At 42.6% G+C, this 10,254-nt stretch overlaps 1 protein-coding gene across 1 annotated transcript in view; it reads left to right on the top strand.

Moving 5' to 3' along the window:
* Positions 1-10,254, top strand: part of LOC144693355 (spectrin beta chain, non-erythrocytic 1-like) — a 559,404-nt gene that overhangs the window by 212,226 nt on the left and 336,924 nt on the right. The window lies entirely within an intron of this gene.

Genomic DNA, 10,254 nt, shown 5'->3' with positions numbered 1-10,254 from the left:
GTTTTTATTGCCGTGCTTGGTTTGATTTGTTTATGTTGGTATGCAGAGTGAAGGGGGCTGATGTTTAAGAGGTGCATGAAGCCTGACGAATGTGACCCTGTAGCCAGACAGCTGTTCCATACTGCATGTAAAGGGCTGAGTAAAGCAGTTGAGCTCAAGTTGCAATTGTTGCAGTGAAATATTGATGATATGCACCAGTCTAAGCAGGCCTTCAGGCAATGGACTCATTACTTAATGTTCAAGTCTTTCACAATAAAGCAAATTGCGTAGAACACTTGTATTTTCCCGAAAGTATGGAAATATCAATAATCATTGCATTCTAAAATGCTAAAAAGATGCGGACTGCTTTAAAACACTTCATTATTTCTGTTCAATTTTTAAAGTCAATATTCACTTCTGCTTTTCCAACTTCTGCAAACATTCTCTAGCTGTGAAGATGTGATTACAAGCCGTGTGATGCTCTTGTTGACTGCTGTTACCAGAAGATAAATGCTTTGTAAGGCAGATTGCCTTCCAGTTTTTATCCTCATACACTATGAGATGAACTTGCCATTAGCTGTTGTATGCAGTTCCTGATTAAAAGCCATCACAAAACCATCTGGTGGACATGGTCGAGTCCTGCTTGAGGTCTGGATTCAAGTTTTAAAAAAAATTTCCCCTGATAACTTTTCAAAATAAGCAATCCCATTTTAGACTGGCATTTAAGTTTCAAGGATGTGAAGAAAACATTTTACTAATGGCAACTCGCCGCTTTTACAATTGCAAGATTTAGAAAAAAAAAATTCTTGTGAGCAGAATATATTTTGTGCATCAGTAGGGTTGCCACTGATAGGAGGAAATAGTAAGCATCCCACCACTCATGTTGCTTACTGCTTGGCAAGGGCCAGGGCGGAATACATTGATCTGGCTGCCCTGAAGCTAACCTAGGAGTGCTCCACATTAATACTGGGCAACACAAGTGTTTGATCATTTATGACTGGGACTAAAGAACGGCAAATAAAGCAGTAATGAGAATTATTGAGAGCATTAAGAACTTTGCACTCTAGACAAATATAGCTGATCTAAGCAACTGTTTTGGCTGACCCTTTCCCTACACATCTTTCTAAGGAACATTATGTTTGAATGTTTTTTCTGGTCATGTGCTGTTCTTTCCTACCTCAAACTTTTCACCCACAAAATCAAATTGGTTTGGATAAACCTGCAGATTGTTATTGTGATGGATTGTTTTTGTGAACTGTCAATTGTTACTTTAAATTCACAGTGTCTATTTTCACCCTGTTTTAAACCAAATTTTGTCCTTGATTGAAGTGTAGAACTTCCTGAATGGCCTCGACAAGGTGGACATTGAAAGGATGTTTCCTCTCGTGGGTGAGTCCAGAACTAGGGGGCACTGTTTTAAAACTAGGGGTCGCCCTTATGGACAGAGATGAGAAGTTTTTTCTGAGGGTTGTGCGACTTTGGAATCCTCTGCCTCAGAAGGCCGTGGAAGCGGGGTCATTGAATATTTTTAAGACAGAGGTAGATAGATTCTTGTCAGGCAAGGAAATCAAAGGTTATCAGGATTAGTTGGGAAATCAAAACTCAAGAAGATCAGCCATGATCTTATTGAATGGCGGAGCAGGTTCGAGGGGCTGAATGGTCTACTCCTGTTCCTATTTCTTATGTTCTTGTTGCAGATATTTTATAGATTGCATTCTCACTTGGGTATTGAACATACAAACATATGAATTAGGAGCAAAAGTAGCCCATTCGGACCTTTGAGCCTGATCCGCCATTCATTAAGATCATGGTTGATCTGATTGTGGATTCAGCTCCAAATTCCCGCCTACCCCTGTTAAACTTTGACTCTCTTATTAGTCAAAAATCTTTCTACTTCTGCCTCAAAAAATATTCAATGACCCTGCCTCCACCGCTCTCTGGGGAAGAGAGTTCCAAAGACTCATGACCCTCTGAGAGAACAATTTCTCCTCATCTCCGTCTTAAATAGTGGACCCCTTATTTTTAAACTGTGCCCTCTAGTTCTGGTCTTTTCCACAAGGGAAAAGATCCTTTCAGCATCCACCCTGTCAAGCCGCAATAAGATCACCTCTCATTCTTCTGAACTCCAATGGATACGGGCCCAGCCAGTCCAACCTTTCCTCATTGGATAATCTCCCAACCCCAGGTATCAATCGAGTATTTCTGGATTATCTGCTTTTAATTTTCAGAAAATCTGCTAAGCAAGAGTGTGGAGGAATAAAATACGTGTATAATTGTAAATGAAATAAAATACGCGTATAATTGTGGATGAAATAAACTACACATATAATTGGGAAAGGAAATTAAAATACATGTATAATGAAATGACTGTAGAATGTCCCCAAACAGTCACGCAGCCAGCACATAAATTAGCAAATCAAAGGGCCAGTGCTACATTCCCAGACTAAGGGGCTCCGGATGTCAGATACGATGGCAAAATCTAAGGGAAAAAACTATTGTGTGTGCATTGGCCAGGATATGTAACCATTAACACTATCTATTTGCTGAACCATTGACATTGTCCTGTCTATTTGCTAAACCATTGACATTGTCCTGTCTAATCGTTAAATCATTAACATTGATCGCTATCCTTTGAAGCCATTTGAAACTATTGTAATTACCCAAGTTTCTGTCACGAACCTTTTGCTATATCTATGTGTGTAAAGAGGTGTTAGTCAGAGACTGGTTCGCTCCGTTGTATGCGACTAGGCTCTCCGTGATATCACGACTTTAATAAAGACTTCCTAGACAAGCCTCCGGGGTCTGAGTGTTCACTCCGTTTTTCCGCGACAAAGAGAAAGATGTTGAAAACCTTTGGGCCTTTTGCTGTATAAGATTGAGTCCACAATCTTAAGATACTGCTAATTTTATTTTCAGAATTGATAGTTCTCTGAGAACTTTGGATGTTTTCAGAGCTGTTACATTGCTTCTTTAAACACACGTGACTATTACCGTACTCATCCCTATATGTCTTCCCTACACCGTGCAGCGATTTCAGCCACTCCTCAAGCTCAGAAACCCTGAGTTCGAGCTTGAGTAGCTGGAGGCATTTCCTGCAGATATGAACACCCAGGAGAACTGAAGCACCCTGGAGTTCACACATGGCAAAGGAATTGCAAGCAATGCGTTTCAGATGTCCCTCCATTATACTAAGACTCATCTATTTTATCCTATTGCTCCTTTAACTCCGATTTGTTGTTATTTAATATTAATGTACATCAGATTCTTGTACCCTTGCTATCATTATGTGCTGCTTAGTTTATTTTTTCCCATTGGATCTGATTAATTACTCTGATTATTTGTTTACTCATTTAACTATGAATAAATGGATTTGATGTGATTTACCATCAGTAAACAATTATTTTTAACTCTCTCTTAATCTATTTACTCTCTTCTTCCAGGATTCTCACTGACGTCCTACTCCGGATTTACTGTAATGTCTCTCTCAGATTTTTGCAGTGTTTCTGATGATCTTCGGCTTCTCCTGTGGCGCTTCTCACTCACTCTACACTGTTTTAATTCCATTCATTATAACTTTGTTTGCTCTTAGCTTGCAGTCTTTTCAACAGTCAGGTTTTACTGGCTTGAAACTAGAAGTGCAGCTGCTTTGTTCAGGCCCACAGCGAGGGTCAGAAGGGGAGATGGTGACGTAGTGATAATGTCACAGGACCAGTAATCCAGAGGCCCGGGTCAATGCTCTGGGGACATGGGTTCAAATCCCACCACTGCAGCTGTAGAATTTAAACTCAATTAATTAAGATAAAATCTGGAATTCTAAAAGCTCTCAGTAATGGTGACCTTGACAACTATCATCAATTGCTGTAAAAACCCATCTGGTTCACTAATGTCCTTTAGGGAAGGAAATCTGCCATACTTACCTAGTCTGGCCTACTTGTGACTACACAATGCTACATAGCATTATGGCTAATTTTTAACTGCCCTCTGGAATGGTTGAGTAAACTACTCAGTTCAGGTGCTGGCTTTGCCAGCCTCACATCCTGTGAAAGAATTAAAAAAAAGAAGGGTCATTGCCCACAGTTCATATCTTGGTTCTGAAATATACTTGGGTCCATTTTGTGCTTGTCAGGTTGTGACATTTTGATTATTGAAAATGGACCACTTTTCAATTTTCAGGAACCCAAGTGTTAGAATCAAGCGCTTCCAGACCAGATATGACACATTTAAGTCACATTAGTTCTGCCTGACTTGGCTGCAGCAGTTCTGGTTCCAATCAGGCAGTGCTGCATTGAAACAAAAAACAAAAGAATGCTGGAAAAACTCAGCAGGTCTGGCAGCATCTGCGGAGAGAAAGACAGAGTTAACGTTTCGAGTCCGTATGGCTCTTCTTGGACTCAAAACGTTACCTCTGTCTTTCTCTCTACAGATGCTGTCAGACCTGCTGAGTTTTTCCAGCATTTTTTGTTTTTGTTTCAGATTTCCAGCACCCGCAGCATCTTGCTTTTATCTTAGAGCTGCATTGATATTGCTGGCTTTTCTCTGGCTGGAATTGTTAACAGTCTTGCCCAGCATAGAGGTGTGCACATGCCTGGATACAGGGGGAGGGGAGAAGCACCATGTTCTAAACATTTAAATTGAGATTACACAAGTTTATAAAATGCACAGTGATCCGTTGCTAGCCAGTTTTGACCTGACACTGGGCGTATACTCCATTTAGTGCCAAACCAACTTTGTGTAAGACTACACCTCTGAGAAGCCCTTCTTTTCATTCTTTCATGGGCCGTGAGTGTCAGTGGAAGGTGAGAATTTGTTGCCCATCCCTCATTGCCCTTGAGAAGGTAATGGTGGGCAACTTCTTTAACAACTACAGCCCATCTGGGGCTTGGGGTATTGTAGGGAGGGGGTTCCAGTTGACACAGCGACAGTGAAGGAATTGCGATATAGTTCCACGTCAGGGTTACGTTCTTTTTGACGTCTTATAATTGGTATATTTACAAGGATTGGTAAAACAATGTGGGTTTTTTATTAGGGGATAAGGCAATATACATACAGTGTTAATGAGGAGGCTACATATACATGTCTGACTTCTCCTCCTGCTGCTGTATTCTGAGTACAGAGTCATGGAACTACGACATCACATAGGGAAGAATTTTTGGGTCCGCGAGCGGGGGCGGGGCCCACTCGCCGACGTGTAAAATGACACACGCTGACGTCAGGCAGGCCTCTCCATGTCACCGCGCTTCATTTAGATTTTCAGTTCGGCGGACGGACAGCCGAGTCGGCCCTATTAAGGCCATTTAAATAGTCATTAAAACAATTAACAGGGCTGCACGTCCAACCTTAAGGTTGTCGGGCAGGCGAAGAGCCCAGGCGGCCTTTGCATTTTTCATGGAACCTCATCCACGGGCGGGGTGAGGTTTCGTGAATGTTTCTTTCATTAAATAACATTTTTTTAATCAAAATTCATGAACATGCCCCAGCTCATGTGCCTCAGGGAGATTTCTGTGCTCTTTTGCGCAGGCCCCGACTCACAGAATACCATCCCCCCGCCCGCACAGGGAGCACTCAGCGCTTCCGGGCGCGCGTCACGCTAGGCAGGCCTTAATTGGCCCGCCCATGTAAAATGGCAGCGCAGCCCCGATCGGGGGCACCGATCAGATTCGCGCCCGCCCCCGGACAACCCCCCCCCCCCCCCCCCGATGGAGGGGAAATTTCTGCCCATAGTGTCTCAGTGGTGGTGATTGGCAGCTATTTAAGATATGCTGCCTTAAAGGTACATGTACATCATCACAATACTCAGGAGGGTGTGTGACCTGGAAGGAAACTTGTTGTTGGTGGCATTCCCATGAGTTTTCTACCCTTGTCCTTCTAGTTGGGAGAGGTCCAAGGAGGCTTGGCGAGTTTCTGCAGCACATTTATATATGGGGCACATTGCTTCCACTGTATTAGTGGTGGCAGGAGTGGATGATTAAGATGGTGGATGGAGTGCCAATCCAATTTGTCCTGGAAGATGTCAAGCTTCTTGAGTGTTGTTGAAGCTGAAAGTGGAGAGCATTCCATCACACAGCTGACTTGTGCCTTGTAAATGGTGGATGTACCTGTGGTCCAGTTAAGTTGTTGGTCAATGCTAACCCCAGGATTTTGATGCTGGCAGCTTCAGCGATGCTAACGCCATTGAATGTCAAGAGGAGATGGTTAGATTTCACTCTTGTTGGAGATGTTCATTGCCTGGCATTTGTGTAGCGTGGCTGCTACTTGCCACTTATCAGCCCAAGTCTGAATGTTGTCCAGGTTTTGCTGCATGTGGGCACAGACTGCTTCAGTATCTGAGGAGTCGCGAATGTTACTGAATACTGTGCAACATCAGCGAACCTCCCCACTTCTGACCTTGTGTTGGAAAGATCATCATTAAAGAGGCAGCTGGAAATGGTTGGGTCAGGACATGACCCTGAAGAACCTGTGCGGTGATGTCCTGGGGCTGAGATGATTGACCTTCAACAACTACAACCACTCTTTCTGCTTTGCTCTGAATCAGGTTGCACTTGTCTCTGTGTTTACATTGCCAATTTAGTGTTGGTGTAAGACAGAAATCACAATGCACCAATTTTAAACTTGCCGTACAAACTGCATTTATTATATTCACCCCACTGGAAAGGTGAGGATTTGTTGCCCATCCCTCATTGCCCTTGAGAAGGTAATGGTGAGCAACTTCTTGTTGAGGTGTAACATTTTCCACAGCAGCTCCCATATGACATCTGACTGAGATTGATAAGTTAGTGCTCAATGGAGGGCAGGTATGCCACATGGAACCGACGCTATCCAAACTCACTCTGCGTTGGACCCTTCAAGCCAACAATTCAAGAAAGGCTGCATTTGTTGACACTGCAATTGCAGAGGGCACACTCCCCACGCACACAGTTGCAGTGCCTGTGACCTCAATTTCAGCAACTTCCCAGGCCTGTATCAAAGACGGTGAAAACTAAAATCAGCCAGAAAAGAACACTGTTCTTGCCAGCCCTCTCCCCAGCACTCACCATGAGTGAGGTGGCGAATAGTGACGAGCGGGGAAACTGCAAGTGGGCAGCGAGCAAGTTAGTGAGGGGTTAGGAGCAGGGTGGCGAGTAGGAGGCAGCGAGGCCTCAGGAGAGGGGTGGCAATGGGAGGTGGCGAGATCAGGGGAGGGGTGGCAATGGGAGGTGGCGATGTCAGGAGAGGGGTGGCAGTGAGGGCTTTGGAGAGGGTCAGCCAGCGATGTGTCAAGGGAACAGTGGAAGGTGGCAGCGAACGAGAAGCAGACAACAGGTACGCAAAATGATGCAGCGGTGGGAGAAACCATGCACGTGTGAGTGGATGGAGCGGGTACCAAGTGGGCATGCACATTTGCTCCTGTTGTGTGTCAGGAGCTACAGTGTTAGAGGAAACCTTTATCCTGTCGGTCTGTGCTAGATTCAATCTCAAGTTTCAGGGGGGAGATTTGTCTTGCTAACCCACAGCGCCACCTAATGACGATACATGATTAAATTAAGCTGGTTTTTCAGATGTTCTGCAGCGAGTCTCTTTTTGCCCTCAAATTCAAGTTGTAATTGTAACAATGGCAACACAGCTCAAAATCTAAACATTTAAAAAAGAAATCTGTCAAAATATTCTCCGATAGGAACCAAACTTTAAGATGAATGAGTGATTCAATATCAAATGGTGTTATGTGGTGAATTTTACAATTGTGATCTTACTCTAACAACCAGCAAACTTATCCTGTATTCATCAAATATAGAACCACATTTTCATAAATGTTCAATGTGTATTTGTAAACCAGTAATTAATATGAGCTCAAATAACTATTTAATGAATAAAATTCTAAGGTGTAGGTACCGACACTTTTTCCTCAAGGAGAGAGATGTCAGTGCTAGGCATGGAATTTTTCCTCATATTAGTATCAAACTGGTCAGATACACTTCAGCCAGATGTAGATTAAAGCAGCCCTCAATGCTTAACTGTGCCTCAAGAACATGCCTGAGTTCTATCCTCAATTTCAGAAGAGCATTCTTTATTGTACTACCCTATCAGCCTACTCACAATCATCAGTAAAGTAACTGAAGTAGCCATCAACAGTGCTATTAAGCGGCCTTTACTCACCACTAACCCGCTCCCCGATGCTAAGTTTGGGATCTGCCAGGACCACTTGGCTCCAAACCTTGTTACAGCTTTGGTCCAAACATGGACACATGAACTGAATTCTAGAGGTGAGGTGAGAGTGACTGTCCCTACAATTGAGGCAGTGTTAGGCTGAGTATGGCACCGGAAGTGCCATATAGGCCTGAAGTCAAAGCAGATCAGGGGGAAAGCTTTCCAATAGCTGGAGTTAAACCTAGCACAAAGAAAGGCGCTTGTGGTCCACAGGCACTTTCTCAGGAGGCCCAGTTCAGAAGTCCGGGTGAGAAATGCAGAGCTCCGGTGCAAGGTAAGTAAATAGGAGCAGAGTGGCAATCCAATGGTGATTGTCCTGCCTTGGAAGACTCAGCCCAATGTGTTTCTTCTGTGACTTTTTTTTGAGATTTCATTCCATTAAATGAATGTAAACAACTCAAAGGTGAAACATTACACATTTTCTGCAATTGCCGTTTTCAGATTTAATTTTATTCTGATAGTTTCCTTCTGAACAGAATACCAGTATTCTGCAATGTTTGGGGTGTAAATATCCCAGAACTATTCCAACTGAAACTTATCCTTTAAAATACTTTCATGGTTTCTTTCTCCTCTCCTCTCTTTCCAAATCCAGTTTCCATTTTTTGAACTCTGTATGCCTTGCAATGGTCTGCAAATGATATGTACACTTCTCATGCACAATAATTGACGACGTATTGGAATGATGTGCTTTATTTCTGAAAACCTTCGACACAGTGATAGTAAATTTAATTTGTACACCGTTGAAAATGTTAAGAATTTAGAGAGGTTAAGCTAAACGATGATGATGGATCCTCCCGCCATTTCAATGGATGAGCGTTCAGCAAGGTGACCAATTGTTCACTGTCTAGGTTGGTGCCGTCCTATATGTGAGGTTAAGCCAAATCTTGATTTGCAGATCTGATTGCAAATATTCCATGTTGTCACGAAACTTTAATAAGTTTCATAATATTATTGTGGTTTATTGTAAAGCAGGTTTATGGGTGTGAGTGTGGATGGTTCTGCCTGTGTGACTTAATTAGAGTCAGACAGACTGCAAGCTTGAAATTATCAAAAGAGGTTAGGGGTAAAAGGCATTTGAAATGCTTATGAGTTGACATGGATGAGGCCTTAGCATGTAAGGTGTGAAGGAAATTTGCATTTTTAGATAAATGAAGGAGTTGTTTGGATTCCAAAGGGATGATCGAATGTTTACAACTGGTAAGGTAAGCGAGGCCAAGCATTGTGTTTATTTTTCCCAAAAAGGAAAGAGCTCATATCGGCAACATGAAAGGTTTTTATATTATGGAAAATGTAAATTTGCAAAGACATATGGAACAATGGGATTTACAGATTAAAGAGTGAGAAACATATATAAAGGGAAGATAAAAGACCGTGTTGGGGGGGCCATATAAGAACTAAAAGGAGTGTGTGAAAGCGCTTTGGGGGAGCCTCCAGCCATGTTTGCAAAAGCCTGCTGTGTCCAATAACTAAAGTTGGAGAAAAGCCTTTGGAATTCCACTGATGAGTGGGTGCTGTGGTAAATTTGCTGGCTTGCTATTTAAATTAAAGTCTATTTTGGAATGTTGCCTTAAAGAGCATGTATAGTTGGGAGTCAGTTTAATTAGGAATTTTGGGATTTGTTATAATATTAAGTAACTGGAATATTATGTATGCGCTTGAAATCTTCTCTTTTGTTAATAAATGTTTCAATTTAGTTTCTAAAATCTCTAAAGGTGTTTGCAGACCCATTCCTTCTGAATTCAGTGCCCAAATCTTCTCATAATAAATACAAATGGCAAAACTGTTGTGATAGCTTGGCCAAATTTCCCTTGTGGATTTGGTCCGCCTGGCACATATCACCTGTCATGTCATAACAAAATGAAGCTACTATTGGAGAAGTGGTTGGAGGCGCTGGCTTTACGACATGCTCACTTGTCCTGCGGGGACTTGACTTTCTTCCCTTCAAACATTGCGATCTGTCCATGATAGGACACCCCCATAGTGGAGTCCAACTTACAGACTCTGAGGTTGACTTTCACAATGTCTTTGTATCTGAGTTTGAGACATCCTGTGTTACTCCCATGTTCAGCTGGCTGTAGGATACTGCCTTTGATA

The sequence above is a fragment of the Cetorhinus maximus genome, chromosome 18, assembly GCF_964194155.1.
Source record: "Cetorhinus maximus chromosome 18, sCetMax3.hap1.1, whole genome shotgun sequence".
In the NCBI taxonomy this organism is placed as follows: domain Eukaryota; kingdom Metazoa; phylum Chordata; class Chondrichthyes; order Lamniformes; family Cetorhinidae; genus Cetorhinus; species Cetorhinus maximus.
The sequence above is the reverse complement of the archived record's forward strand: the minus strand, read 5'-3'. Positions and strand labels throughout refer to the sequence as shown.